The sequence below is a fragment of the Hyla sarda genome, chromosome 10 (genome assembly GCF_029499605.1).
Source record: "Hyla sarda isolate aHylSar1 chromosome 10, aHylSar1.hap1, whole genome shotgun sequence".
Lineage (NCBI taxonomy): Eukaryota > Metazoa > Chordata > Amphibia > Anura > Hylidae > Hyla > Hyla sarda.
The window spans coordinates 40,263,627-40,289,642 of NC_079198.1; positions in this window are offsets into that span (position 1 = coordinate 40,263,627).

A 26,016-nucleotide genomic window follows, 5' to 3' on the forward strand; every position below is an offset into this window, starting at 1 on the left:
GAGGGACTTGCAGGTTTCTGTCGTGGAGTCCTCCGTCTTTTAAGGTGACTAATTGGCAAAGAAGAAAGTCCTCAATTCAAGACTTTACATCCGAGTTTAACAGGTGCAGAAGATACCATAGGAGGAACATTATGCCTTGGTGTGGAGTCCAATCCTGCGACATTGGAGGATCTGGAAAGAGCGTTGACTTTTGTCAGCAGGCCTAAGAGGAGGCACAAGACAGTGATCAATATTGTCCTCAGCATGTGATTTCACCAGATTTCAAGTCAAGTTGTGGAGAATGACGTTGAAGCCAAGAAAACCAAGAAGAAGCTCCGAAGTACAATGTGGTAGCACATAAAATTCATAAAAAGAAGTAATATTCACATCTAGGGATGCCACTCCTACTTGTCCAAGATGAGAGCGTTCTCCTGGACACGGAGGATGTATAGAACAGTCTTTGAGAAAGTGCTCCCGACTGGCACACTGAAGGCACAATTTCTCATTGCGTCTATGGGATCTTTCCTGCTGCGTTAAGCAAAAACGATCCCCTACCATTGAATCTTCGGCAGGAGGCAAAGTATACGGTAGAGCTGGATGTTGGAACACGGGTGCCAGACCAGGTAATCATCGTGTTCGGGCTGGTTCTTTTTCCAAAGGAAGATCTTTCTGCCTCTCGGCAAAACGGACATCAAGGAAGGCCAACAGGTTCAAGGAGACCGAATCTCTAAAATCCCAGAGAGGAGTAATGCAGGTTACAGCTTTTTCAGACAGTAGACTGACCACAAATGCCACTTTAGCTCTGAACAGATCCGCCATGAGTTCTAGATGGATAGTACAATGTGTCATATGTGCTACATATGAAAAGTACATATAGTTACATAGTTACATAGTACGGTTGAAGTTCAACCAGGGAATTGAAGGGTAGGGGTGTGGCGCGATATTGGGGAAGGGATATGATTTTTTATTTCTTCATAAGCATTAATGTTATTTTGTTCCAGGAATGTATCTAACCCTGTTTTAAAGCTGTTAATTTTTCCTGCTGTGACCAGTTCCTGAGGTAGACTGTTCCATAAGTTCACAGTTCTTATGGTAAAGAAGGCTTGTCTCCCCTTAAGACTAAACATTTTCTTCTCCAGACGGAGGGAGTGCCCCCTCGTCCTTTGGGGGGGTTTAACCTGGAACAGTTTTTCTCCATATTTTTTGTATGGGCCATGAATATACTTTTTCATTATACATTTATCATATCCCCCCTTAAACGTCTCTTCTCAAGACTAAACAATTGTAACTCCTTTAATCGCTCCTCATAGCTAAGATGTTCCATGCCTCATATTAGTTTAGTCGCGCGTCTCTTCACCCTTTCCAGCTCTACAGTGTCCCTTTTATGGACTGGTGCCTAAACTGAACAGAATATTCCAGGTGAGGCTGTACCAATGCTTTATAAAGGGGGATTATTATGTCCCTGTTCCTTGAGTCCATGCCTCTTTTTATACATGACAATATCCTGCCGGCCTTGGAAGCAGCAGCCTGACATTGCATGCTATTCTGTAGTCTATGATCTACAAGTACACCCAGATCCTTCTCTACCAGTGACTCTGCCAGTTTAATCCCCCCTAAGACATACGACGCATGCATGTTATTAGTACCCAGATGCATAACTTTACATTTATCCACATTGAACCTCATTTGCCAAGTGGATGCCCAGACACTTAGTCTATCCAAGCCATCTTGTAACCTATACACATCCTCTATAGACTGTACCGTGCTACAAATCTTGGTGTCATCTGCAAAGATAGAAACAGAGCTGTTAATACCATCCTCTATATCATTGATAAATAAATTAAACAACAGTGGGCCCAGTACTGAACCTTGAGGTACACCACTAATAACTGGGGACCAATCAGAGTACGAATCATTGACCACTACTCTCTGGGTACGATCCATGAGCCAATGTTCAATCCAGTTACAAACTAAAGTTTCCAAACCCAAAGACCTTAACTTACCTGTCAGACGTCTATGAGGGACAGCATCAAACGCTTTAGCAAAATCCAGAAACACTATATCCACAGCCATTCCTCTTTCAAGGCTTCTACTCACAGATTGGTTTGACAACTTCTATCCTTAGTAAACCCATGCTGGCTATCACTTATAATACAAATATCCCCTATGTATTCCTGTATGTAATCCCTTATAAGTCCTTCAAACAATTTACCCACAATGAACGTTAAACTTACCAGTCTATGGTTTCCTGGGGAAGACCTAGAGCCCTTTTTGAAGATTGGCACCACAATATATAAAAAGTTTTTGTATCTGACAGTGCCCATTTAAAGCTGACAAACCTGTTGATGCACCGAATTTATCACACTGCTGTGATAAATTTGGAACATCCTTAGACGTGGAGTCTAAGCATAGTTAAAACTTTTCCATCTTTATTTTTCTTCTCTAAAAACATAAAAGTAGAAGTGAAGAAAAAAACACAAAAAATTATTGTTTGTAGTGCATTTTGTTTCCCTATTGGCTTTTAGTTAGCATCTGGCCTTGGCACGTTGAATCCCCTGAGATTTAATAAAGCATAAAAAGTATATTACAAGTCCCTGTAATAAAACAGGTGAATGCAGTCTCATAAACTGGCACATTATGGGTATTTTAGGAACAATCATTATACATATACATGTAAAATAGACTGTTAATATTGATGTGCTGTGATCACAGATGAAACCGGTACAAATATATTTTTTTAGAAGGAAGGGCAGAAGTGGCAGATATGAAATTAACAAATTCTATTTCCATTTTTATAGCTCAATGTAAAATGTTCAAGCTGTAATGTTGGCAAATCACAGACATGATTTAGTATGCACATATAGTGCTGTATGAGATGTTGATGAGCAGCCAGCCAACTGAAAGGTTACTTAAAGGAGATCTGGCAAGTACTTTGAAAGAGGAAGAAACATTTGGAAAGTTCACTTGGTACAAATATGATAATTTATGCTGATGCTACATTAATTATTGACAACACACTATCAGTGCTTACACTATCTGTCTTTATTGGGGGGGGGGTAGCACTTAAGTGAGTAAAAATATGAAAAATACTTTTGATGTAGAACTGCTGCTGCCATGCTGTGGGGGGGAAAAAATCCCCTCTGTAGTTGAATTCACCTTGGTCAGGACTGCAGTAAAAATACTTGCAGCAGAAGCATATTCTTGTTGTTAACTAGTGATTTTTTTCACTAAAAATTCTAATGCATATGGAATCACCATAATGTGGTGTTCAGTCCGAGAACCTAGGGCAGCACAAGCTGTAAATATGGCCCTGACAGTAAAGCATGATATAGCCATGATAAATATATTTGTGTGCATTCCAGACTGGAATGCATATGTCATGTCTGTATTGGTCTGTGTTCACACAGCTATTGCATTGGGTGTGTGTGAATAGTTTTAGGTTTCCTGACCAGGAAACGGTTAAATGTTAAAGGGCCTTTTCAGCCCAGGCCTCTGTTAGCCAATAGCTGCTAGGGTGTGTCTATTTATTGTCAGCCCAGGCTAGTCTCTGGTTGCTGGTGATTACAGATACTTTCTGATGTCTTGCTGCTAGCTTGCTATTGCCATGCTGCTATGGAGACTGGGTGAAACACTCTTTGTTTGTGCTTTTATCTACTATATCTGTTTTTGCATTCACCTTTGTATTTTCAGGTTTTAGTCATGTTTTGGCATGCTCTTAGATCTTAGATTTAAGCTGTGTTTTATAGTCGGTTTTAGGATTTGTATATCCTTTCTGTTATGTGTCTGTTCATACCATGTATTCTCTAGTATCCGTTTATGTGAACTGTGTTCTATAATTCCTGTGTATCTAGAGATCCATGTTTCTGGTCCATGGACTTGGAGTCTATTGGATGTTCTAGGGGATTATGCTATATTCCTGTCTGTTCCTGAAGTCTGTTGACTTATCCATTTTCCTGTCTAGTGTTTTGAACTTTATGTTTATTGGTTCTGGCATTCTGATCTCTTGAGTTTTGTACATGTCTGCACATGACCACAGATCTATAGAGTCCTCTGTTCACGGCCACTGTGTTCCCTGTTCATGTTCAATGATCTTTAGTGTCCTCTGTTCATGTCTGCTGATGGTGTCCTCTGAACTTATATATCATAGAGTTGTATTTTCCTGTTAGTTTTCTGGTTGGTGACTGACTATTAATTAGTATGTGGTTTTATTAGCCCCCAGCACTTTAGTTAAGGGAGGGACCGGCGCCCAGTTGTCGTTTAGGGTGAGTGGGCAAGTAGGCAGGGAGAGATGGTTTTAGGGTCAGCTAAGGGCTCACTCTCCCTGTCCCCCGGTCGGTCCCTAACAGCATATACCCCCTATTATCCTTACAAGAGCTTTTCTAAATCCAGAGGCATTAATTTCGTGCCTCCTTTGCAGTTATAACAGCTTTCACTCTTCAGGGAAGATTTTCTACACGATTTTAAAGTGTGTATATAGAAATATTTGCCCATGTATCTACAAGAGCATTTGTAAGGTCACAATGACCTTAAGGTGACCCAAAGGTGTTGGATGGGGTTGACGTCAGAGCAATGAGTGGGGCACAGTCATGCTGGAACAGAAAAGGGGAACACATTTTGTCAAGTTGCCAGACTTTCAGAGGAGGTACATCACTGGACTGAGAGAAAAGGGATGGTTGTTTCAAATATGTGCCTGCTATATAGACTGTTGTGACCAAGCTGTTAGGAGGTGCTAGGTGCAGTGGTAACGTGAGGGCACTCTCGCACAGGGGACAGACACTGGATGGCCTAGACAGACCACCAGTAAAGAGCATACTTTGATCAGTTAACAAGCATGAGCAGCTGCACAGTTTATTTGTCCACCATTGAGACTCAGATAGCACCTTCTTTTGATACCCCTGTCTTTGCCCAGAACATTTCCAGACAGCAGAAGAAAATTTGGTGTCATGGCACCCATTATATGTCCTGCCATTGACCGACAGCCACAGTTACCTTTATTTGCAGTGCTGTAGAAAGCATAGTTCTCAGCACTTGCAATAAAGATGGATGCAAAATGTATCAATCCCCATGTCCAAACAATATACTAGTCCTCAAACATTGTAACTGCAAGAGGGGACCCCTCTTTACTCCTTTATGGCACAGTGCAACATTTCAGCTCTATTATGGGTCTATGGCAAACAATGAATATTTGAATGAAGGCTTTTTTTAAATTATTTTCACATACCTAAGGATTCTACAGGGTGGGCCATTTATAAGGATACACCTTAATAAAAATGGAAATGGTTGGTGATATTAACTTCCTGTTTGTGGCGCATTAGTATATGTGAGGGGGAGGGAGGAAACTTTGCAAGATGGGTGGTGACCATGGTGGCCATTTTTAAGTCGGCCATTTTGAATCCAACTTTTGTTTTTTCAATAGGAAGAGGGTCATGTGACACATCAAACTTATTGGGAATTTCACTAGAAAAACAATGATGTGCTTGGTTTTAACATAACTTTATTCTTTCATGAGTTATTTACAAGTTTCTGACCACCTATAAAATGTGTTCAATGTGCTGCCCATTGTGTTGGATTGTCAATGCAACCCTCTTCACCCACTCTTCACACACTAATAGCAAAACCACAGGAGAAATGCTAGCACAGGCTTCCAGTATCCGTAGTTTCAGGTGCTGCAGAATGGGCAAAACAAAAATTGGAACAGGACCCTCAGTTTACGCAGAAGATTTTGTTCAGTGATGAGGCAAACTTTTATGTGAATGGTGAAGTTTAGAGATGAGCAAACTTTTTAAAAATTCGATTCGGCCGATTCGCCGAATTTTCCTAAAAAAGTTTGTTTCGTTTCGAATTTTTTCGCGGCGAATCTGTATAAAAAAAGGCTATTTCTAGCCTACATACAGCCTCTATAGGGGTATAGAACACTTTGCTGTGTTCTAATACGCATATGGAGTGTGCTGGGTTAGTGAAATAATACTGTTATTCAGAATATCATGCAGATTACCGGCCTCGTTTTTAGAATCACTGCCGCACAGCAGCACAATTACAGAGCCTGGTGGTGGCATCAGTGTCAGTAGACCATATAGTGACTGAATGACACAGCGTGGAGGTGTTGGCAGCATGAGGAGACCATATAGTGGCTGAATGGCACAGCATGGATGTGCTGGCAGCATGAGGACACCATATACTGGCTGAATGGCACAGTGTGGAGGTGTTGGCAGCATGAGGACACCATATAGTGGCTAAATGACACAGCACGGAGGTGTTGGCAGCATGTGGACACCATATAGTGGCTGACTGACACAGTGTGGATGTGTTGGCAGCATGAGAAGACCATATAGTGGCTGAATGACACAGTGTGGAGGTGTTGGCAGCATGAGGACACCATATAGTGGCTGAATGGCACAGCGTGGAGGTGTTGGCAGCATGAGTGTTACACCGAGCGCTCTGGGTCCCTGCTCCTCCCCGGAGCACTAGCGGCGTCCCTCTCTCTGCAACGCCCCGGTCAGACCCACTGACCGGGAGCGCTGCACTGACATTGCCGCCGGGGACGCGATTCGCATAGCGGGACGCGCCCGCTCGCGAATCGCATCCCTAGTCACTCACCTGTCCCGGTCCCCGGCTGTCACGTCCTGGCGCGCGCGGCTCCGCTCCTTAGGGTGCGCGCGCGCCAGCTCTCTAAGTTTTAAAGGGCCAGTGCACCAGTGATTGGTGCCTGGCCCAATCAGCCTAATTAGCTTCCACCTGCTCCCTGTCCATATTACCTCACTTCCCCTGCACTCCCTTGCCGGATCTTGTTGCCATTGTGCCAGTGAAAGCGTTTCCTTGTGTGTTCCTAGCCTGTGTTCCAGACCTCCTGCCGTTGCCCCTGACTACGATCCTTGGTGCCTGCCCTGACCTTCTGCTACGTCCGACCTTGCTCTTGTCTACTCCCTTGTACCGCGCTTATCTCAGCAGTCAGAGAGGTTGAGCAGTTGCCGGTGGATACGACCTGGTTGCTACGGCCGCAGCAAGACCATCCCGCTTTGCGGCAGGCTCTGGTGAAAACCAGTAGCAACTTAGAACCGATCCACCGACACGGTCCACGCCAATCCCTCGCTGACACAGAGGATCCACATCCAGCCTGCCGAATCGTAACAGTAGATCCGGCCATGGATCCCGCTGAGGTGCCGCTGCCAAGTCTCTCTGACCTACCCACGGTGGTCGCCCAGCAATCGCAGCAAATTGCCCAACAAGGACAGCAGCTGTCGCAGTTGACCGCCACGTTACAGCAACTTCTGCCACTGCTACATCAGCAACCATCTCCTCCGCCAGCTCCTGCATCTCCTCCGCAGCGAGTGGCCGCTGCTAGCCTCCGCTTGTCCCTGCCGGACAAATTTGATGGGGACTCCCGACTCTGCCATGGCTTCTTGTCTCAATGTTACCTGCATATGGAGATGTTGTCGGACCAATTTCCTACAGAACGGTCTAAGGTGGCGTTCGTAGTGAGTCTTCTATCTGGAAAGTCTTTGTCTTGGGCCACACCGCTCTGGGACCGCAATGATCCTGCCATAGCCACTGTCCAGTCCTTCTTCGCTGAAGTCCGTAGTGTCTTTGAGGAACCAGCCCGAGCTTCTTCTGCCGAGACTGCCCTGCTGAACCTGGTCCAGGGTAATTCTTCAGTAGGCAAGTACGCCATCTAATTTCGTACTCTCGCTTCCGAATTATCTTGGAATAACGAGGCTCTCTGCGCGACCATTAAAAAAGGCCTATCCAGTAACATCAAGGATGTGCTGGCCGCAGGAGAGATTCCTGCCAACCTGCAAGAACTTATCCATTTGGCCACCCGCATTGACATGCGTTTTTCTGAGAGACACCAGGAGCTCCGCCAGGAAAAAGACCTTGATCTCTGGGCACCTCTCCCACAGTATCCTTTGCAATCTACCCCTGTGCCTCCCGCCGAGGAGGCTATGCAAGTGGATCGGTCTCGTCTGACCCTTGAAGAGAGGACTCGCCGTAGGGATAACAATTTATGTCTGTACTGCGCCAGTACCGAACACTTCTTGGTGGATTGCCCTATTCGCCCTCCACGTCTGGGAAACGCATGCACCCAGCTCACGTGGGTGTGGCGTCTCTTGGTACGAAGTCTGCTTTTCCACGTCTCACTGTGCCCGTGCGGATTTTTCCTTCTGCCAACTCTTCCTTCTCTGCCGCGGCCTTCTTGGACTCTGGTTCTTCTGGAAATTTTATTCTGGCCTCTTTGGTGAATAAGTTCTGCATCCCGGTGACCCGTCTAGTCAAGCCGCTCTACATTTCCTCGGTCAACGGAGTTAAATTGGACTGCACCGTGCGTTACCGCACAGAACCCCTGCTCATGAGTATTGGACGGCATCACGAAAAAATTTTACTTTTTGTTTTTCCCAACTGCACCTCTGAAGTCCTCCTTGGTCTGCCATGGCTCCAACACCACTCTCCTACCCTTGATTGGACCACCGGGGTATCAAGAGCTGGGGGGCTTCTTGCCATAAAAAATGCCTCACGGCCTATCTGGACTATGCTGTCTCCTCCTCATAGCCCCCGTCCTGGTAACACTTTGCCCCTTGCCCAGCTTCACCCTCTTCCCCCCCTCCCCACTCCCACGCCTTCTGGTTTGCCCGCTGTTGATGAGGTATCCCGGGACTTCTCCACCATCTGGAAAGAGACTCAAAAATCCCTCATACAGGCCTCATCCCGGATGAAGAAACATCCCGACAAAAAGAGGGGGAGACCTAAGGGGGGGGTACTGTTACGCCGAGCGCTCCGGGTCCCTGCTCCTCCCCGGAGCGCTCGCGGCGTCCCTCTCTCTGCAGCGCCCCGGTCAGACCCGCTGACCGGGAGCGCTGCACTGACATTGCCGGCGGGGATGCGATTCGCATAGCGGAACGCGCCCGCTCGCGAATCGCATCCCAAGTCACTCACCTGTCCCGGTCCCCGGCTGTCACGTCCTGGCGCGCGCGGCTCCGTAGGGTGCGCGCGCGCCAGCTCTCTAAGTTTTAAAGGGCCAGTGCACCAGTGATTGGTGCCTGGCCCAATCAGCCTAATTAGCTTCCACCTGCTCCCTGTCCATATTACCTCACTTCCCCTGCACTCCCTTGCCGGATCTTGTTGCCATTGTGCCAGTGAAAGCGTTTCCTTGTGTGTTCCTAGCCTGTGTTCCAGACCTCCTGCCGTTGCCCCTGACTACGATCCTTGGTGCCTGCCCTGACCTTCTGCTACGTCCCACCTTGCTCTTGTCTACTCCCTTGTACCGCGCTTATCTCAGCAGTCAGAGAGGTTGAGCCGTTGCCGGTGTATACGACCTGGTTGCTACCGCCGCTGCAAGACCATCCCGCTTTGCGGCGGGCTCTGGTGAAAACCAGTAGCAACTTAGAACCGGTCCACCGACACGGTCCACGCCAATCCCTCTCTGGCACAGAGGATCCACCTCCAGCCAGCTGAATTGTGACAATGAGGACACCATATAGTGGCTGAATGACACAGCTTGGATGAAGTTGAAGCATGAGGGCACCATATAGAGGCTGAATGACACAGCGTGGAAGTGTTGGCTGCATGAGGTCACCATATAGTGGCTGACTGACACAGCGTGGATGTGTTGGTAGCATGAGGAGACCATATAGTGGCTGAATGACACAGTCTGGAGGTGTTGGCAGCATGAGGATACCATATAGTGGCTAAATGACACAGCGTGGAGGTGTTGGCAGCATGAGGACACCATATAGTGGCTGAATGACACAGCTTGGATGAAGCTGAAGCATGAGGACACCATATAGTGGCTGAATGATACAGCATGGACAGGTTGTCAGCATGAGGACACCATATAGTGGCTGAATGACACAGCGTGGAGATGTTGTCATTATGAGGACACCATATAGTGGCTGAATGACACAGCGTGGAGGTGGTGGCAGCATGAGGACACCATATAGTGGCTGACTGACACAGCTTGGACAGCTTGTCAGCATGAGGAGACCATATAGTGGCTGAATGACACAGCATGGATGTGTTGGCAGTATGAGGAGACCATATAGTGGATGAATGGCACAGCCCAGAGTTGCCAGCAGCATGAGTAGGCACTAGGCTTTCACAATCCCTAAGTTTAAAATATGAATTAAGAAATTTAAACCTAAGATTTTGGATAGCGGGTGCTACCTATGAGAAAATTTTAAATTCCCAGACTCAGGCCCAACAGCGGCATCAGTAATCCATATATTGCCTGAATGACACAGCCTGGAGTTGCTTGATGCACGAGTACACACCAGGGCTTCACAATCCCCCCAAAAAAACACCACAATTTTAGAAATTTTTGAAAAAAGATTTTGGATAGCGGGTGCTATCTATGAGAAATTTTGAAATTACCAGACCCAGGCCCCATCACAGCTGCATCAGTAACCCATATATTGGCTCAAGGACACAGCCTGGAGTTGGCTGATGCACCAGTACACACAGGGCTTCACAATCCCCCCAAAATCAACAAAATTGTATAATTTTTAAAAAAAATTTATACCTTTGTGTAAAAACAAGCGCATATCCAGCAGTTCAGAAGACTATAATGCAGGACGGTGGACCACCCAAAGACTTTCTTCTCGAAAATAATAAACCACACAATGTTTGAAATAAAAAAAAATAATTATGACATGTATGTAAGCGCATCTGTCTCCAAAAGATTAGATCACCAAAGGAGTTTTTTCGCCAAAAATGATTAAGCAGAATTAATCCCTCTCCGTATTTTTTTTATTTTTTATTTTCATTAAAAAATCACACACAACAAGCGTTCCGTTGTGTAACGGTTAGCATTCTGCAAAATTCAATTTTATTACTGATAAAATTATCAGTAAATTTAAATATAACGCCCCATAATTACCCCATACATTGCCCCAGGAACAGTCAGGAGTAGACCTCAGCAGTACCCAAGAGGCTTTAATAACCCCTTACATTGCACAATCAATTGCGAAATCGAGCAATAACTGATGTGTTATGGCCTCAGATGTCTGGGCCGCACTAGCGCTCCACTGAACGGATTAGTGTGTCTCTATCTTTCACCGACAGGTGCGGGTAACCCACTACCTCTCTAAAAGGTAAGCTGCCTCGAAGCAGGTGGTATCCCCCGGGCACGTTTGTCTCCTGAATTTCCACTACTGCCACACCACACTGACTGCCAACCGTGCTACCGCCTTGCTGACTCAAGGGCAACCTGCAACTCTCTTCACCTGATGATGATTAAGCCCCTTCTGAACCCGGCTCCCGTTGGCGATAGGGATCAATTTTGCCAGGAAAGAAGCACAACTAAGTGCGGGTCATAAGCTAGGGTTCATTAAGTCCCTGCCCCTTGTACACACCACATTTCTCTACTAACAATTGGATGGTTTAGTGAGGTCCTCGGATTAGCCCCGGCGGGGTAGGAGAAGGCCCTGGCAGAGTGCCGAGAATTTTACGATCATTGATGAAATTTACATTAAGCATGTATTTAGCTACTGCTAAACTTCAAATAATTATAGGCCCAAGGCCTGAGGCACCAGGCAGGCAAGTACTTACTGAAAGACACAGAATGATTCTGGAGCAGTCATTCGCAGTACCCAAGAGGGTTTCATAACCCCTTACATTTAAAGATCAATGTTGACATTTGCATTAAGCATGTATTTAGCTACTGCTAAACTTGTCCCCCAGATTAGGCAGCATAGTTGTCCCCCAGATTAGGAGCATAGTTGTCCCCAAGATTAGGCATCATAGATGTCCCCCAGATTAGGAGCATAGTTGTCCCCCAGATTAGGCATCATAGATATCCCCCAGATTAGGAGTATAGTTGTCCCCCAGATTAGGAGCATAGTTGTCCCCCAGATTAGGAGCATAGATGTCCCCCAGATTAGGCAGCATAGATGTCCTCCAGATTAGGCAGCATAGATGTCCCCCAGATTAGGCAGCATAGATGTCCCTCAGATTAGGAGCATAGTTGTCCCCCAGATTAGGCAGCATAGATGTCCCTCAGATTAGGAGCATAGTTGTCCCCCAGATTAGGCAGCATAGATGTCCCACAGATTAGGCAGCATAGTTGTTCCCGCAGTTAGCGCGGGCCGGTCAGAGCCAATCAAAAGGCCGTATATGACAAGCGGGCCATACAATGCCCAGGTCAGCCCCAGAGGGTTTCATAACCAACCATAATTGAGACATTTTTGTTGTAGGAGCATGGTCAATCTACTCCGAGCCATCTGGCATTGGTGGCTGGAAATCCTGGCTGATCCATCCCTGATTTATCTTGACAAACGTCAGTCTCTCCATATTTTTGGTGGACAGATAAGTTCACCTTGGGGTGACTATGGCCGCGGCCGCACTAAACAGCCGCTCTGATGGCACACCACTGGCCAGGAAGGACAGCTTTTCAAGGGCAAACTCTGCTAGTTGTGGCCATAAATCAAGTTTCGCTGCCCAGAAGTCCAGCGAATCTTCATTGGTTGTTGGCATGGCCATGTCAAGGTATGCCACCACCTGCTGGTTCAGGTCCTGCTCCATGTCTACCTGCTGCTGATGAGTTGCTTCACTATGCGGGTGAAGAAAGCTTCTCATCAGCGACTGTAGACTCAGTCTGCTGCTGATTGAGCTGGTACTGCTCCTGCCACCCCTCCCCTCCCCAGCAGCCATGGCAGTGGAAGGTGAGCGCAGAGGGGCCCCCCGAGTCAGACCTGCTATTGGATGGACCATGTGGCCGATAGGCGTCAGCCAACTGACTACGTAGAAACTCTCTGCAGTAGGTCAGTTTGTCCTCCCTCTCAGTGGGTGTAAAAAAGGCCCCCCTTTTGGGACGGTAGCGAGGGTCTGAGAAGGTGGATATCCAGAAGTCATCCCGCTGACGAATTTTGACAATTCGGGGGTCACTGCGCAAGCAACTGAGCATGCATCGTGCCATTTGCGCCAGTGACTCGGAGGGACTACCTGCCTCCATCTCCACTGCATACTGCCACGGTGTGTCTGGGTCCTCCGTCTCAACTTCCTCATAACCCTCCAGCTCCTCTGACTGCTCCTGCTCCTCCTCTCCTGTACGAAGACTAGAAACACTGGCCATCTTATCCAACCTAAACTGTGCTCTGCTCTGCCCCTCATCATCCTCCACCTCCAGTTCAGTCCCCACAGGGCCCATGTAGCCTTGAGATTTAGGTGCAACGTCTCCATTGCCATGACCAGCCATGGTTTCAATCATTTGTTGTAGGAAATGTAGGAGTGGAATTACGTCGTTCATGGCATAATCCAGGCGACTCACAAATAATGTGGCTTCCTCAAAGGGCCTCAGCAAACGGCAAGTGTCACGTATGAGCTTCCACTGGTTCACATTGAAGTTACACAGGGGAGTACTCCTATCTGCTTGGATCATCAAGAAATCGGTGATGGCTTTTCTTTGTTCGTATAGTCTGTCCAACATATGGAGGGTGGAATTCCAACATGTGGCAACGTCACAAATAAGACTGTTGTGGGATACCGTTCTGACGCTGCAGCTCAAGGAACGTGTGCTTGGAGGTGTACGAGTGGCTGAAGTGCATGCACAGTTTCCTTGCCATTTTCAGGATGTTTTGCAAATGGGCTGAAGACTTGAAGAAGCGCTTGACAATCAGATTCAACACGTGTGCCAGACAGGGCGCATGTTTCACACTTCCTTGTCGCAGCGTGGAGACGATGTTCTTCCCGTTGTCGGTCACCATGGTTCCCATTTCCAGATTTCGTGGAGTAAGCCATACTCGGATTTCTTTACGAATGAACTTTAGCAGTTCCTCCCCTGTGTGACTCCGTTCGCCAAGGCAAACCATGTGAAGAACAGCTTGACACCGCCGTGCCCTACACACATGGTACGATGAAGGGCCACCGAGAATTGGGCGTGCAGTGGAGGCCGAGGACACGGTGGAGGATGAGGAGGCGGCGTTGCACACTGTAACATGACCAATTGCCTGTGAGCGAGAGCATGGAGGAGGAAGCGATGTGACCTGTCCAAGTTGGTGCTGTGGCTGTGCAGGAACCACATTTACCCAGTGAGCCGTAAAAGACAAGTATTGTTCCTGCCCATAGTTACAGCTCCACACGTCGGCGCTGCCGTGCACTTTTGAACACACTGACAGGATCAAGGACTGGACCACCTTCTCTTGTACAAACTTATGCCGAGCTGGTACTGCCTTCTTCGCAAAGAAATGACGGCTTGGGACTCTCCACCTCAGCTCGGCACAAGCCATCAATTCTCTGAAAGATGCAAAGTCCACCACTTGAAAAGGGAGGGACTGCAACACCAGCAACTTGGACATGAGCACATTCAACTTCTGCGCCGTTGGATGAGTGGGCGTATACTGTTGTCTCTTGGACATGGCTTCGCCGATGGATTGTTGGCGGAATGGCTGACTAAAAGCGGGAGAAGCAGGGGGGGGGGTTTGACACACAGCTCCCTTCGGCTGAGGTGGTGGAGCCTTGGCTGGATGAAGGAGGGAGCGGATGGCCACTCGGTGATGCAGCAGGCTGGACCACTACATCGGAGCCACGGTTCTCCCAGGCCGCTTTATGGTGGTGAAGCATGTGTTGACGCAGAGCCATGGTGCCGACATTGGGACCCTGGCCATGCTTCACCTTCTGCCGACAGATCTTGCATGTGGCTACGTGAACCTCCTCCGGATGCCTTATGAAAAACTTCCACACCGCCGAGTAGCTGATTTTCCCACCCACAGTCCGCACTAATTGACTGCTACTGGCGCCGTCTCCAGGAACCCCTGTTCCACTACCTTCCGGAAAGGTAGGCTGCCGCAAATCACGTGGTCTCCCCATGGCACGTTTGGCTCCTGAATTTCCACTACTGCCACCACCCTGACTGCCAACCGTGCTACCGCCTTGCTGCCTCAAGGGCAACCTGCAACTCTCTTCTCCTGATGATGATGAAGCCCCTTCTGAACCCGGCTCCCAATTGCGATTGGCTTCATCATCATCAACAGTTGTGTGCACGTCACTGATGTCCTCCTTAGGTTCCCCTACAGTGCCTGCTTCAGGACCCTGAACACTTGCAACACCGCCTCCCAGGTCACTCTCCGCATCACTACTTGGCCGCCTAGCGGAACAAGCGGCGCATGTCTCCTCCCCTTCTTGGCTGTCCAGTAGCTGCTGACTGTCCTCTATTGGATTGTCCTCAGTATTGTAGCTGAACCCACAGCATAAGATACTTCTTTAGGAGAGGGAACAGCATAGGACAAAGACAATGGGAGGACACGGACTGCTCCCGGGCCATGCAAACTGAGGGTTGTGCCTGAGGAACCCACCGACTGTTGACTGGGGGTGTCAGATGTCACTTGTGATGATGTGGATGAGCGTGTTAACCAATCGACGACGGCAGATCGGTTGCTGGTGGAGACACGACCGCTGGCTGATAACGGGAGCTCAGGCCTCTTGCTGCGACTCCTGCTGCCATTCACCCCAAGTCTGCTGCCAACTCACCCCAAGTCTGCTGCCAACTCTGCCAGAAGTATTTAGGCCGCTGCCACTCCTCTGTGCACGTCCTGGCACTTCTCCGCCTGACATACTTAGTGCGTTTATGAGGGTATTACAATATGCTTCACTACTCTTTAAACAGTATTTGTCTAGAACAGCAGCAGGTGATTACTTATGGCTGTCCTTGAACAGTATGTAGGCCCTTGACAGATTAACAGGTACTAGATGGTACAATACTTGGATGTACCTATGCGGTATGCACTGATGAGGGCAGTAATATGCCTAACTATTAGCAGAAAAAAAATCTGTATTTTTGTAAAACACCAGCCGGTGGATACTATGGTTTGGACTTTGACAGTATGGAGCACCTTGACAGCTTAACAGGTGCTAAATGGTATAATACTTGGATGTACCTATGCGGTATGCACTGATGAGGGCCTATTAGCAGAAAAAACTCTGTATTTTTGTAATACACCAGCCGGTGGATACTATTGTTTGGAATTGTTTGGACTTGCATGTACCTATGCGGTATGCACTGATGAGGGCAGTTATATATGTGTAACTATACGCAGAAAAAACTGTTTGAAAAAAAAAAAACTGCCGGTGAATAGTATTTTTTGGACTTGCACAGTATGTATCCAGCCCCTTGACAGATTAACAGGTACAAAATGGTGCAAATGCACTACAGTCCACTGAACAATCACGTATTTCTGAACAGCAGCAGGACCCAACAGTGCAGCACCACCAAAAAAAAATCCAGGGATTAAACCCTAAATTGCACTCTGTCACACAATTCTGAGCAGCAGAAGTTTTGTGCAGCAAATAAAAATAAACTCAATTGGGCTGAACAATGAGGAGATAAGATTCTTCAGAAAGTTCAGGCAGCTTGGAGATCTGTATGAGGCAGCTGACAGCTATCTGCCCCTCTCTGCTGCAATGCTCAATAACGTGAATAGGAGGTTTAGCTATCAATGATCCTTCTCTGTGTAACAGCACAGCACTCTGCACTCCTGCCTTTCCCTAATGCTGATGTGACTAGCAGTTGCAGTGTAACGCTGTGGTATGAGCTATTCACACACACGCAGTCCCGTCCTCTCCTTCTGAGTGCATAGATGAAATGAAGAGAGGCAAGATGGCCGCCAATTATATAGGGGCTGTGACATCACAGGGGTCAGTGAACACTGATAGGCTGCATCTCACATGTGATTCAGGGTCAGCCCGCCTACCTTCATTCCCGCCTCTGTTTCCCACCCTCCCATAATCCCCTGCCCCATGTACTCACATATGGATCCGCCATCTTGGGTCCCCAATAGCCTGGAACACTGTAAAATGGAGTTTAATGAAGCGATTCGTGCGATAGAGTCGCGTCGATATTCGTATTCGTTGCGAATCGAATTTTTCATGAAATTCGTAACGAATTCGGGTTTGTCAACTTCGATTCGCTCATCTCTAGTGAAGTTAACAAACAAAACCACCGCTTTTGGTCTGACATTAACCTACATTGGATAGATCCCTCCAAGACTGTTGGAACACAAAAATTGATGGTAGGGTGTGGTATATGGGGTACAAAGATAGTAGGGCCATTCTTCATCAATGGAAGCCTCAAGGCTACTGGATATGTGAAATTGCTACATGATGATGTGTTTCCCTCTTTATGCACTGAAGCTGGCACATTCCCTGAGTTTTTCCAGCAAGTTGGTGCACCACCACATTATGGGTGTCAGGTCTGAGCATTCCTAGATGAACAGTTTCCTGGAAAGTGGATTGGTCGTCGTGGGCCAGTTGAATGGCCCCCAAGGTCTCCTGATCTGACCCCCTTAGACTTTTATCTTTGGGGTCATCTTTGGGGTCATGTTGTCTATGCTGTGAAGACACGAGATGTGCAGCACCTGAAACTACGGATACTGGAAGCCTGTGCTAGCATTTCTCCTGCGGTGTTGCTATCAGTGTGTGAAGAGTGGGAGAAGAGGGTTGCATTGACAATCCAACACAATGGGCAGCACATTGAACACATTTTATAAGTGGTCAGAAACTTGTAAATAACTCATGAAAGAATACATTTATGTTCATACCAAGCACATCATTATTTTTCTTGTGAAATTCCCAATAAGTTTCATGTGTCACATGACCCTCTGCCTGTTGAAAAAACAAAAGTTGGAATCAAAATGTCTGACTTCAAAATGGCCTACATGGTCACCACCCATCTTGAAAAGTTTCCCCCCTCACATATGCTAATGTGCCACAAACAGGAAGTTAATATCACCGACCATTCCCATTTTATTAAGGTGTATCCTTATAAATTGCCCACCCTGTATCAGCTTTAGCAATTCAGGTCCTGTTTTAGATCTGAAGATGGCCAGTTTAAGTATGGTGTGCTTGTGATGAGCGCTTTAATCCTGCTTTTGTGGTGTGGAGTGACAGACTGCTCCAACTGCTGGTGTGGTGATCTGGGGAGCCATCACATGCAACAGTCGTCACCCCTAGCAATATGTGCAGGACATCCTGTTCCTATATGAAAAAGTGCCACAGCCCTGCCATGACAGTTTATTTTTCTCATGACAGGGCTTTTAACTGTCATTTTTCAGCAGAATCATTCTCAGGAATATCTCCACCAGGTATGTGCTGTGTATTGTACTATCTTCCTATAATGAAATTGTCTCCTTAATGATCTTGACGCTGCTCCTCTGTTTCGACTGACACAAAGAAATTTCCAACTTTTCTTGGTAACCACAGTGAGCACTGTCTTGGCCACCGAACCTCCGATCTCACTGTCCGCATCACATTCGGTCTCACGGGAAGGATGTCGGCTGCAATTCAAATGGAGGACCAGACGGATTGTACTTCTGCATTTTCTAAATGCCATCAGAGGTGATATGCCAGGAGTGCAACCCTACCAGATGAGTGTATCTTTTGACTCACCTATGATACAGTGGAGCAAAAAAGTATTTAGTCAGCAAACAATTGTGCTATATATCCACTGTGCTATCTATCCACACCTCCAACAGCTCAGGTTATGGGACCCAGGTGTAACAAACTAGCATTGGCGTGGTGGCGCTACACACATTGGAAATCACAGCACACAAGGCAACATTCCACACATATTATTACCCTATGAAGTGCTCTATGGTGTTTTTGTTCTTCTTACAAGTTCAAACAGCTGCCATTAATACAGGGAATGAGTGGAGGACAGAGGAGACTCTTAAAGAAGAAGTTACAGGTCTGTGAGAGCCAGAAATCTTGCTTGTTTGTAGGTGACCAAATACTTATTTCCCACCATAATTTGCAAATAAATTCTTTAAAAATCAGACAATGTGATTTTATGGATTTTTTTTCTCATGATGTCTCTCATAGTTGAGGTATACCTAGCATGAAAATTACAGGCCTCTCTCATCTTTTTAAGTGGGAGAAGTTGCACAATTGGTGGCTGACAGTGGCTTCTGTTTTTTTTTTTTTTTTTTTTTTGCGTTTTGCCCCCCCCCCCCAAAAAAAATGCCAAAACAGTCCCCATGGCCAGGTGTTAGCTGTAAATCAATGAAAAAGCACAACATTTTTCCACTTTGCTTTTTTCAGTTTTTTTCGTTTTTTCACTCTTTTTTTGGCATTTTTCAGTTCCTTGGCGATTTTGCAAAGTTGCACCATGTTGAGCCTATGGCATTTTCCCCCTGAAATCGTGTCATTTTTCTCCCATAGGTGTTTTGAGGCGTTTTTTTATTCTTTTTTGGACTTTTTAGCGATCCAAAAAAGTGATGGAGATTTTTTAAATAAAATTTCGTAGGGTACCATTAAAAAAATAATGAAAAAGACAGTAGTAAAGCAAAAAATTGTATTTAACGAAATTTATCTTTTTTTATAACATTTTTATTAATTTTTAAACAGGGATCAATTTATGTGTGCGGCCAGGGAACTAAAAATGTAGCCGACAGTAATAAAAATGTAGTGTGTGTGTGTTTTTCACTTTTTTTTCTTTGTTTTTTTAAATTTTTAGGTAGTACTACTGCTCCCAGCACTGAACACACTGTTTCATGATGGGAGTAGTAGTACCTGTACTAATTGACAGATCACCCGGGTCCATTGCGATCCTTCTGTATAATTTATAGATGCAGCAGGCCGCTCTTCTATGGTCCCCTGCACTGCCGCATATATACCCCTATTCATATTTGCCACAGAGTGCTGTGATTGGCCAGATGATTCTAGCCAATCACAACTCTCTGTGGGAAATATCAATAGGTGTATTTATACGTAAGTGCAAGGGACCATAGAAGAGTGGACCCATCTATACATTATACATGAGGATCACAGCGGGTGTCAGGAGGGACATCCGCTGTGATCTTTCCTTAACTGCAGGTACTACTGCTCACAACATGGAGCACACTCTGTTCAATGCTGGGAGCTTTAGTACCTGCATTAATAGACAGATCACAACAGGTGTCAGAAGTTACACTTGCTGCAATCTGTCTATTAATGCAGGTACCACAGCTCCCAGCATGGAGCAGAGTGTGCTCCATGTTAGGAGTAGTACCTGCAGTTAAAGACAGATCACAGAGGGTGTCACTCCTGACACTAGATGCGATCATTCTATCTATTGCAGAGATGCTCGCATCTCTGCACTATACTCCGGCCAGCCAATTATATGAATAGAACATCACTCATGCAGATTTCCCTCTGAGAGCAGGGATTGGCTGCCACCATCCGGCCAATTCCCACTCTGGGCAGAAAATATGAAGGAGTGAGGTGAATTCTATTCACATCACTGGCCGGCCAGAGTATAGTGAAGAGATGCAAGCGCTGTATAGAGCCGCTCCACATCTCAGCAATAGATAGGATCTCTCTATTAGTACAGCTACTACTACTCCCATAATGGAACAGTCTTTTCCATGCTAGGAGTTGTAGTACTACCTAAAAAAAAATAGAGAAAAATAAAGTGAAACACACTTTATTAAAAACGAATTAAATTTTTGTTTAACATTTTTTTTGTTAAATACATTTTTTTCTTTGTTTTTCTTTTCTTGTCTGTTTTTTTTTCTTTCCCTTTTTTTTCTTTTTTTTATTAGGACCATGACTAAATGTCCAAACACATACAGGTCATGCAACATTTTGACCTGACAATCAGGACTTGCTCATGCTTGAGAAAGACCTGATTGTCAGGTCAAAACATTGCACCACCTGTATGTGTTTGGACCAATAAATATCACTTTATTTGGACTCCATACTTGGAGTGCCGTCTTCCATCTTTATACTTCACTGGATTGTTTTGCTAAATGTCCCCCATTATCCCTATAAAGTAATATCAGTGTGACATTACTGTTTATGTTATCCCACTATGTGGCATCACTGCATGCATTATAATCATAATTATAATAATAATATTTACCGTATTTATCGGGGTATAACACGCACCCTCATTTTACCAATGATATTTGGGTAAAAAAAGTTTTTTACCCAAATATCCATGATAAAATGAGGGTGCGTGTGTGCGCGTGTATACCCCGATGTACCCCCAGGAAAGGCAGGGGGAGAGAGGCCGTCGCTGCCCGCTTCTCTCCCCCTGCCTTTCCTGGGGTCTAGAGCGCTGCTGTCGGCCCTTCTCACCCCCTGGTTATCGGCGCCGCTGCCCGTTCTGTCCCCCTGACTATCGGTGCCGGCGCCGATAGCCAGGGAGAGAGAAGCGGCGCCGACAGCCAGGGGGAGAGAAGGGGCAGCGGCACCCATTGCCGGCGCCGCTGCCCCGTTGCCTCCCCCCATCCCCGGTGGCATAATTACCTGAGTCCGGTCCGCGCTGCTCCAGGCCTCCGTTGTGCGTCCCCAGCGTCGTTGCTATGCGCGGCGCTCTGACGTCATGCGCCGCGCCGTGCATAGCAATGACGCCGGGGACGCACGACGGAGGCCTGGAGCAGCGCAGACCGGATTCAGGTAATTATGCCACCGTGGATGGGGGGAGGCAACGGGGCAGCGGCGCCGGCAATGGGTGCCGCTGCCCCTTCTCTCCCCCTGGCTGTCGGCGCCGCTTCTCTCTCCCTGGCTATCGGCACCGGCACCGATAGTCAGGGGGACAGAACGGGCAGCGGCGCCGATAACCAGGGGGTGAGAAGGGCCGACAGCAGCGCTCTAGACCCCAGGAAAGGCAGGGGGAGAGAAGCAGGCAGCGACGGCCTCTCTCCCCTGCCTTTCCTGGGGGTGTATCGGCGTATAACACACACACAGACTTTAGGCTAAAAATTTTAGCCTAAAAAGTGCGTGTTATACGCCGATAAATACGGTATACAGTACCTACCATACCTTAACCAAATGTTAACTTTTTTAACATGCTGCAGAACATGGTAAAAGTGGACTGGGGTCATCTCATTATAAATAAATACACAGATACTGATGTACAAAAGCTGCAATTTCTCTCAAATGGTACCAGTCACCATCAATGAAATCTAATATATTATAGATTAGCCTATTTGACTTACCCTAAATGTTTAGCCACCAGGGGTCCTTCTTCTGGTCCTGCCTGCAGTGTTGCTCACAGATTGTCTCCTGCTGCAGCCTGGCAAAGACAACAGTGAAGAAATGCAGGCAGGACCTCAGCTCAGCACAGTGTATAGAGTTTATAGAGCTGAATATTTCAGCTCCCTTTCCTTTCAGTTGAGCTAGACTGTAGAGCACCCTGCCTCCAGATGTTGCAAAACAGCTGGAGGTACCCTGGTTGGGAAACACTGCTGTAGAGTCATGGGGGGTGATTTATCAAACTCTGTGTAGAGGAAAGGTTGACCAGTTGCCCATAGCAACCAAACACATTGCTTCTTTCATTTTTCAGAGGCCCTTTTAAAAATGAAAGAACCAATCTGATTGGTTGCTATGGCCAACTGGTCAACTTTTCTGTGCCCAGTTTCCCCCATGATGCCTTCAGTGCATAGTGCTAAATATTGTGCTGGATATTTCTGGTCCCTTTTTCAGCTGCTGGGCAAAGCTCAGAGACTGTAGAGTTAAGTTAGAGTTGAAAGCTATGGGGAGGGGGTGATCTAAGCCATTCACAGCTCATCACACATGTTATGTTATGCACTCTGACCGCACAGGCTGGCCGTGAGTGCATGGTTCTGTTACCTGCTGCTACCAACGTGGCTGGGACTCTCATAGCGGTTTGTGCCAGCATGCGAGCCACAGTTCTTCACTCACCTGGTGCTTCTCCTGCCCCCGCCTCTGCCTCTCTGCTCCTACGCGCGAGTTCCCGTCCCCTATGGGATGCGCCGGAGCTTTAAGATTTAAAGGGCCAGTGCACTCATTAGTGTAATTCCCCTGTGGCTCATTGATAAATTCCTCCACCCTCCTCACTTCCCTGCCCGATCTTTGTTGCCATGAGCCTGAGAGAAAGCATTCCTGTTATTGCCTTGCCGTGTATCTGATCCTTTGCTCCGTGACCTGACCTTACTCCTTGACGCCTGCCTACTGACCATGTGCTACATTCCTAACTACACTACTGTGCTGCCTCCCCTGACCTTCTGCTGTCCTGAACTCAGAGCACTTTTCCAAAAAGTGTGAGGAACTTATCTATGTAAAGCAGCAGTAGCCACAATCTGTTGACAAAGTAATTATATATGTAATGGAAATAGTAATATGCGAGATAAAAGATGTAGTCTACTTTGCATCTTATACATTCTTGCACTAAATTTGACTGTAAAGATTGTTACATCTGTTGCTTTCCTAGTAACAGATGTAACTAGGAAATGGCTAATGTCTTTATGGCTACATAGCTTAATGTGTTTCTGGGGAAGTTGGTTGATTAATATGCCTGATGTTTAGTTTTTCCAGACTTCTAAATGGCAGACTTACAGTGATAGCACTAAGGCTTTTTTCACACATGCATAGGATGGGCATGTGTTTGTATATTACATTTAGACAAGTCCCCGTCCAATAAACCAAACTGACAGCAAAACTGGTCATTGTGATGCTTATCTGTTCAGGTCACTAGTCCCATGTTTGGGACAGAACTTGAGATCTTCAATACGGACACAAACATGCCAATATTTTGTAAAACCTGCCTTATGCTTCATAACTTAACAAAGTGTTTTTTAACCCCTTAACGACGCCAGACAAAAATGTACGTCCTGGTGAGCTGGTAGTTAACGCACCAGGACATACATTTACGTTCTATGCATAACCGCGAGCATCGGAGCAATGTTCGGGTCATGCGCGGCAGGTCCCGGATGCTCATAGCGGACATCCACGATCGCGATCATTAATCCCTCAGATGCCGTGATCAATACAGATCATGGCATTTGCAGCATCGCGGTCACTAAAATGGATGATCGGATCACTCAAAGTGCTGCTGCGGCGATCCGATCATCCAGAACAGCAGCTGGAGGTTCCCTCCCCTGCCTCCACTGCCTTCAATGGGTCTTCTACGCTGGCCTGCGATCGAGCAGACTAGAGCAGAAGATGACCGATGATACTGATCAGTGCTATGTCCTATGCATAGCACTGAACAGTATTAGCAATCAAATGATTGCTATCAATAGTCCCCTATGGGGACTATGAAAGTGTAGAAATAAAAGAAAATAAAGGTTTTAAAAGTTTAAAAAAAATAAGTGAAAACCCCCCTCCCCAAATAAAAACGTAAATTGTTCCATTTTCCACATTTCACCGCCAAAAAGTGTAAAAAAATATGTTAAATACATTTATGATCGGGGCTCCATACGTGTACTAGTGACAGGAAAGATTGCCTACATATCTATACAAGATCTTACCCTAGCATAGCGGTCTGAGTTGTGCCATAACCGCGCAATGAGGGCACGCCTATAGAGGGCATGCACTATAGTGAAGGAATAAGATAAGGGAGGGTTGGGAGGGTTCCACAAACGACACGTGCTCCGCCCCTGTAGGAGAGGGGGAAGTTATATACACCTGTTCCCAATAAGCCCCACCTGGAAGTGCAGGGAGCGATAATTACTTTCGCCCCTCGCACAAATACAGCCCATCAGGCTTTATACTTGTGATCGGGGCTCCATACGTGTACTAGTGACAGGAAAGATTGCCTACATATCTATACAAGATCTTACCCTAGCATAGCGGTCTGAGTTGTGCCATAACCGCGCAATGAGGGCACGCCTATAGAGGGCAAAAAGCAACCATGCTAGGATGAATACAATTCCTGAAATAAAACATCCTACATCCAGCATCAATCTTCACATACCCGAAGTAGACTATACCTAGTGTGCTGAAAGAGTAGCCCTGACCAACTAGTGACTACTAGAGGTGGTAACCATACCTTTGAAATCATGGTAGTAACGTCCATCTGTAAAGAATCAACCTGAGAATAACCTTCCCTGCCAAATATACTAACTGAACTATACCTATCACCATCCCTACTTGTGACATTACTTCAAATGGACACGGAAAGGCTAACTTCATGGCAGGTCTGACCAGCACCAATCCCCTGCTATTTAAGAGGCAAAAACTAAACTGACAGGTAAATGACAAGAAATACCTATCTACCTGATAGACCATGTGGGTCATGTCGCCTGACAAGGTTCACGAAGGCACCTTACCTGATTGAGGCTGTACTGACAGACATACCTAACTAGCCACTGTACTGACCCAACTGGACTTGGAAGTGATGACCCTTTGCAGATGACAGCTCCCTGCGAGAGCAACGTACCTGTAGATGTAACCAGTGTTTAGGTGAACCATCATGCCTGTAGACCTGACAGGTCTTTGTGACACCGTCGTGCCTGAACCCGTCACAGGTCCCCGCGGAACCATCGAGCCTGTAGACATGACAGGTCTTTGTGAAATCATCGCTCCTGTAAACGTCACAGGTCTTTGTAAACCACTTTTTTTTATTTTTTTATTTTTCAAATACTTAAGTGTGAAATGCCATATTGAGATTGTATGCTATCTGAAACGTGTCAGATTACCTACATAACCATGTCAAATCAAGTGCTCTGAAATGAGACAGCAGCAACCACGATTCAATCCCCGATCCTAAAGAAATGAGTCATGTAACTGTGCATTAAATGCACAATATATCTGCAACTAAATGCTGGCCCTCCTTAAAAGAGAACGTGCAATTATGCCGGATAGTTGAATGTGCACTATAACGAAATGATAACGTCATCGAGAAATACAACAGACGAGGTTGTATCTGACCTGAAAACGTGTCAGGTCATAACAAATATAACACACGACAAAATTGCTCTGAAAACGAGTCAGTAGCAACTGGCATTACCCCTTTTAACCTGAAGAGGAGTCAGGCAACAGGGTAACATCATGAGTATTCATGACAAGATACCTGTATGAAGCTGGCGTGTTGTTCTGAAGGCGTGTCAGTAACAAAAATGACCAATTGTGTCCAATACTCTAAGCAAATGATCTACCTCCCCTGTGTGCACCGCATGAAACATGTTAACCGTATGTACAGCATAACCTGCTAACAGTATACCCAACTACAAGTCGCTACTCAATATGTTATTGCTCTGAGACATGTCTGTAACAATAACCTATGTGGTGCATCCCCCCCTGCAGACGTAGAAGGTTTAAGAATATGTGCTCGATATATCTGCAATGAATGTAAGCACCATATGTATACTGTAATCTTGTATTGTAAATATA